We start from the raw sequence: 7,319 nt of genomic DNA on the forward strand, positions 1-7,319 counted from the left end.
AGAGGATTTCTTCTGATTTTCCAGCATCCCCTTATTTATTTACTGCTGGTACACTCTTGAAAACAAGGAGCTGAATTAGGTAATTAGGTAATACACTGAGCAGGAGTAAGGAGGAACCAGTGTGGTTGACAGTTGAAGAGCAACAGAACTGCAATCTACCTTGAAGGGAGTTCCATCTTCAGGGGGCATCTACAGTAACTATATATTACAGAGTATGAGTTCTCTAAGAGCACTATAACAAATGGTTTGTAAACTTTGTGTTGTGAATCCATTCTTGTGGGATTCTCCGTGCTGGGGAAGCCTGATAGAACTTTGACACAGGCTTCCGCAATCTCACAGCAGTTAGCTATCAGTCTCCAGTAAATAGCCAGACATATTAAGGGAGTGCTCAACAGCAAAGAACAGGGCAGAGTGAGGCAGAGTTGAGCAAGGTATATCTCGGGCCAATTCTTTAACTCTGCCACCCAATAAGCCCATTCAAAGGGCTCCTGCAGAACCACAAGACATGCAGACACAAGCCACAGAAATAGTCCAAGCAATTTCAGGGACATGTGACCATTCTGAAGGAGATAAAGAGCCACCCACAAGCCAGGAAACCTGCAAGGAAAGCCAACAGATCACTATCCCACTTCCCACATCTACTAGGAGAGCAGCTAATAGAACTAGGATAAACAATGCCAAATGTTGCCAACAAGGGGAAACTTGTGGGAAGACATACTGCACGACACAAGAAGGACACTTCTCTCATCAATAAATGTGACAGATTTGAGCTTTAACTTGGTGTTGGCTTTCCTTTTTGCTGTAAGACCTTTCTTCTTGGGTCTATGTCTGGATGTGCATTTGTAATGGTGTGGTTTAGTACAGGGTCATGGCATTATGTTGGGTTGATGTGAAAGTTTATGAGAACCTAATTATAGGAATTTTTTTTGGATGGGGATTGGTGAGGGGCAGCTAATAATCACAGATGAATGTTCTGGACATAATGCTCTTTAAGTGAATCGGGAAACTCCACAGGCTCTGCCGCATTGATTCCATCCTCTTTCACCCCTTCCTGATCCTCCTCCTCCCTCTGCTGCATGAAGATTCCTCTCCAGACAGCCAAATTGTACGATGTACAATTATTATTTAGGCACTGTTTTTTGGGGCTGTGAAGCAGCATCCCTCAGACTGATCCAGGCAGCAGAATCATTCCTTCAGCAGTTCAGTACTGTGTTCAGTTTATCTTCTGGAAGAAACGTGTCCTTCATGTGCTTTTTTCCACCTATTGTTCTGGGATTCCACACTGGTGTCATTCCAGAAAGCTCCAGAGAATATCCCTGGTTTTCCAGGATCCATCCATTTAAACCAGGAAGACCTGGGAATAAGCGTCAGTCTGTAAACTGGCACAGGATCAATGAATCATGGTAGCCTCCAGCGTACCTGCATGATGCAGCTCTGTCAGTCACACACCCAACCTGCTTGCTCATTGAACATCTTCCTCTTAATAAGCATGGTGGCATTGGTGAAAATTGTTTAGCAACAAGGGTGGCATCAATAAGACATTGCCCAATATTATAATGGTGGTCTTAAATCAAATGTGTTATTGCATCTATTAAAATAGCATTTAAAGTAATTTCATTGGTGTCACTGCATGTTGATTTTTAAAAATTATTGTCATGATCCTTTTTAATGATGTGGATTCAACTATCAGTATACATTAGAAAATGTACAAAGAATGAGCAAGTACTTAGAGGAAAACATAGGAACTAACAGCACAACATATTCTAAATGTTTTGTATGCTGGATGCGCTAGCTTGGCTCAATACATACCTTTCTCAGCTCTGAGTCAGAAGGTTTTGGGTTAAAATCCAACTGTAGACTGGAGCCCATAACCTAGGCTGATTTCTTGGTGTAATGCTGAGTGAATTCTGTATTGTTGGAGGAGCGGGTAGCTCTTCCAGTTTTCAAACCAGCATTCTTCCATGATCGGCACTACTTTAAAACAATTATATGGTCATTGATTTTCTGTTTGTGGGACCTTGCTGTGCGCAAACTAGCTGCGGTACTAGCTTGCAGAACAGCAGTGACTTCACTGCAAAAGTAATTAACAGACTGTAAAGTGCTTTGGGATTAGATTAGAGATACAGCACTGAAACAGGCCCTTCGGCCCACCGAGTCTGTGCCGACCATCAACCACCCATTTATACTAATCCTACACTAATCCCATATTCCTACCAAACATCCCCACCTGTCCCTATATTTCCCTACCACCTACCTATACTAGTGACAATTTATAATGGCCAATTTACCTATCAACCTGCAAGTCTTGTTTTCAGAATCTGAGCAAATGCTAAGTAAATGCAAGTGGTTCCCTTCTATGCAAAGAAGCCTTGAGCTGGGAGGATTGTAATGGAGATGTTTCCTTCCGTAAACCTGTCCCCAACAGGCATATTAGCTTTCCTAAAGGATACGATCTGCTCCAAGTTAACATATATCTCCTATTCATGGACTGGGCTGCACCAATCTGGGAATATGTACTGTCTCACTAACTGTAGCTACAGAATACCTCCAAGTGAATTATAAAGCAAACGAGTGCAGACATTAATTAACCAATACCCTGTAAACAATTTCTCGCCAACAATCATCAGTCCAGCTTTTGAAAATGTCATTGTAGCTTTGATGCTATAACATGATGTGGCATAATACTATAGAATGTCAGTGAGAGGTCAGTGTTCAGGCCTTGAACAGTCTTATTCCCTTAGTCATATTGTCGAGCTGAAAGGGACAAACCACTGGGGGTTATCAACTTATCTAGACATGCAATTGACTGAGAACATTGAGCTGTCATAGACATCAAGCCTTCCTATCAAAAAAGAAAGCAGTTGACAATGTGGATCTGTGTAGCACCTTTGATATCCTCCAGCCCATGAACTACTCTTGAAGTGGATTTACCATTGTTGTGTAGGTAAACATGACAGCTAATTTGCCCACACCAAGGTTCTACAAGTGGAAAATTTGTTTCGATGGTGTAGATGGATGAAAAAGAGAACTAACCTGCTCTTGTTCAAATAATGCCCTGGACATTTTTTACAACCACCAGAAGAGGCAGATGAAGGCTCAGTTTAATGTCCTGCCAATAACGTTCGATTCATGTACTCTGGAGTGGGGTTTGAACTCTTGTCTTTCTGACTCAGAGATGAGAGTGCTAGCACTGAACCAAGCTGACACTGATAACCCAAATGTGTTTTGTTCTTGTATTTTGCCCACATCACCAATGTTAGCCTGAGGTTGCATTGTGGAATACATATGGATGCTTTACATGTCAAATTCCTGTCTCTGCTAGTTGAGCTGGAGTGGTAAAATGACCAGCTGAGAATCTTTATTAAAAGGAAATGCATTAAGTGTTCTTAAAGTAATATTAAAAAGTATCATCTACAGGCTATTTAGTTCAAATTTTGAAACTAATGAGTTATCTAAATTGAATGATGTGTAATATTTTTACACAACAAAGTTGAAAACTTTGTTTTTAGAGATAAAGTTATATTTGACATCAGTCTATTTAAGTATCTTAATATCATTAAATTCAAAGAAATGAAAACATTATTTGCCAAATCCACTCAAGGGAGTTTAATGTCCCGAAGTTAAACATAGAGTTATTTTTATTCAACTATGAGAGTGACTGCCCTTGACATCAAGGCAGCATTTTGACCGAGTATGGCATCAAGGAGCCCTAGCAAAACTGAGGTCAATGGGAATCAGGGGTAAAACCCTCCGCTGGCTGGAGTCATACCTAGCACAAAGGACGATGGTTGTGGTTGTTGGAGGTCAATCATCTGAGCTCCAAGACATCACTGCAGGAGTTCCTCAGGGTAGTGTCCTAGGCGCAACCATATTCAGCTACTTCATCAATGACCTTCCTTGAAACATAAGGTCAGAAGTGGAGATGTTTGCTGATGATTGCACAATGTTCAGCACCATCCGTGACTCCTCAGATGCTGAAGCAGTCCGTGTAGAAATGCAGCAAGGCCTGGACAATATCCAGGCTTGGGCTGATAAGTGGCAAGTAACATTTGCGCCACACAAGTGCCAGGCAATGACCATCTCCAACAAGAGAGAATCTAACCGTCTCCCCTTGACATTCAACGGCATTACCATTGCTGAATCCCCCACTATCAACATCCTAGGTGCTACCATTGACCAGAAACTGAACTGGAGTAGCCATATAAATACCGTGGCTACAAGAGCAGGTCAGAGGCTAGGAATCCTGAGGTGAGTAACTCACCTCCTGACTCCCCAAAGCCTGTCCACCACCTACAAGGCACAAGTCAGGAGTGTGATGGAATACTCTCCACTTGCCTGGATGGGTGCAGCTCCAACAACACTCAAGAAGCTTGTCACCATCCAGGACAAAGCAGCCCACTTGATTGGCACCCCATCTACAAATATTCACCCCCTCCACCACCGACGCACAGTGGCAGCAGTGTATACCATCTACAAGATGCACTGCAGCAATGCACCAAGGCTCCTTAGACAGTACCTTCCAAACCCGCGACCTCTACCAACTAGAAGCACAAGGGGAGCAAATACATGGGAACACCACCACCTGCAAGTTCCCCTTCAAGTCACACACCATCCTGACTTGGAACTATATCGCCGTTCCTTCACTGTCACTCCTTTCCTAACAGCACTGTGGGTGTACCTACTCCAAATGGACTGCAACGGTTCAAGAAGGCAGCTCACCACCACCTTCTCAAGGGCAATTAGGGATGGGCAATAAATGCTGGCCTAGCCAGCAGCACCCACATCCCATGAATGAATAAAAAAAAAACTATTTGTTAGACCCTCACTAGGAACAGAATCAGAAACCAGATGTCATCGGATTCAGATAAAACTCAATTTTGTGACTATAAGCATTTTTGAAGGCTGATCAATGGAGTGAGCTCTGTATCACAAGTTGAAGGACACTCACTAGCTTTTTGCCAAGTCCTGATTACCTATTCTTTAACTTTGCAGGCTGCACATGAGTGACTTTCATAAGTTCATGATTAGTCTGGAGCATTCAACTGATCTGAGTTAATATGAGAAGTTGAAACAATTGTTAATCCACATGCCACTTGCATAAATTATATCTGGGTGATTAGAAAACAAAATTTTTTTATTCGTTCATGGAATGTGGCCGTCACTGGCTGGGCCCGCATTTATTGCCCATCCTGAGTTGCTCTTGAGAAGGTGGTGGTGAGCTGCCTTCTTGAACCGCTGCAGTCCATGTAGGATAGGTACACCTACAGTGCTGCTGGGAAGGCAGTTCCAGGATTTTGACCCAGTGACAGTGAAGGAACGGCGACATAGTTCCAAGTCAGGATGGTGTGTAGATTGTAAGGGAACTTGCAGGTGGTAATGTTTCCATGCAACTGCTGCCCTTGTCCTTCTTGGTGGCAGAGGTCATAGGTTTGGAAGGTGCTGTATGGAGCCTTGGTGCATTGCTGCAGTGCATCGTATAGCTTGTACACACTGCTGCCACTGTGGAGGGAGTGAATGTTTGTGGATGGGGTGCCAATCAAGTGGGCTGCTTTGTCCTGGATGGCGTTGAGCTTCTTGAGCGTTTCTGGAGCTGCACCCATCCAGGCAAGTGAAGAGTATTCCATCACACTCCTGACTTGTGCCTTGTAGATGGTGGACAGGCTTTGGGGAGTCAGGAGGTGAGTTACATGCCGCAGGATTCCTAGCCTCTGATCTGCTCTTGTAGCCACGGTATTTATATGGCTACTCCAGTTCAGTTTCTACATTGTGCTCATGATTATGAAGAATTCCAAAGCCAGAACTGTGCTAACCTCCCAGCTGGAGGAAGGCATGTAGTGCCAAACCTGAAGGGCGAAATGGGTGAAAAAGATAAGTAAAGGTGAAATGTATTGAAGAAAATTTTTTAAATATATATTGTTACAGTCAGACGAGGAGGGGTTACAAGGCTTCCCTCTTGTCCTTCCTCTTATTTGACCGCAACAAGGTGTATTCCTTTTTGAAACAGTGGATGTGCTTACCACTATAGTGAGTGTTTTACCTTTCACCTTTGTTGTGATTTTTCAAGAACCAATTGAACAGGTTTTCTTCAGTTTAAACAAAAAGGTTAGTTTATTATAATTAATGATGTATACCCTATCTGAATAAAATAATAAAATTATGCTACACATTCACACACACACTCACAGGAGAATCACATGCACACACAAATAGATTACAGAGTGATGAGGTGTAGATTTATGGTTGGGTTAGAGTCCAGAATAAATAAAAATTAATGCACAGTCTGTGGGGTCGGGTGATTCCGTTGTCTTCTGTCTGAACATGGTTCTGGGTTTTCTTGGAGGCAGACGTATAGGTGGATGTCTTCCCCTCGTGTCTTTACCTTGGATCGAGCAACTGGTAGCTAGGCTTTGTACACCCAGCAGGCATTCTGGAGAGAGAGAGAGCCCTTCTGGTTTCTTCAAAGTTTGAGTCACTAGCTTGTCTGATTTGGCCAAGTGAAACTTTCAGTTTTCTCAGAGATGAACAGACTGTCACATGGCTGTCTCAGTGTATTCTCTGGTGCCCTTGAACGAGATTCAAGTTTATGAATTTCAATATCTCCCCTTCGCCTTTTCAATGTCAATGTCCCAGGATGGCTTTGAATGCCTCGTTAATGAAAGCAGTCTCAGGTACTTCAATCAATAGAGAAAATCAGCCATTTTTTTGAGTACAGGCTCATCAGCCATGTGTCTCCTCTTTGATGCCTTGGAATGTGAAAGGTGTTTCAGATGCAAATTGTGGTGGCCATCCTGGCTGCCAGTTTTTTTTTGTTACCTGCAGCATTCCAGCTCTTTTTTCATTTAAGTTTAATGTAGGTTTCCACCAATGAATTTTTAAAAATCCTCATTTAACATAACAGATTTTCTTGACAATGTCATGCTAGGCCCCCACCTGACAAGAATGAGGCACATTAATTTTGTCATGAATATTGATTTTAAACTGTTACTGGAGTGAAGCAAGGACTTGTTACTAGTTTCCACTGGTGGGGGAATCTCGAACTAGTGGACATAGTTACAGAATAAGGGGTCACACATTTAAAACTGAGATACAAAGGAATTTCTTCTCTTAGAGGGTGGTGAATCACTGGAATTCTCTACCTCAGAGAGTTTGGAGGCTGGATCACTAAATGTATTTAAGGAGGAGATAGATAGATAGATAGATTTTTGAAATCCCAGAGAGTCAAGGGTCATGCGGAGCAGGCCCAAAAGAGGGGTTGAGGCCTGGGACAGATAGCCATGATATTATTGAATGGTGGGGCAGGCTTGAGGGGCTGAATGGCC

The sequence above is a fragment of the Heterodontus francisci genome, chromosome 22 (assembly GCF_036365525.1).
Source record: "Heterodontus francisci isolate sHetFra1 chromosome 22, sHetFra1.hap1, whole genome shotgun sequence".
NCBI lineage: Eukaryota > Metazoa > Chordata > Chondrichthyes > Heterodontiformes > Heterodontidae > Heterodontus > Heterodontus francisci.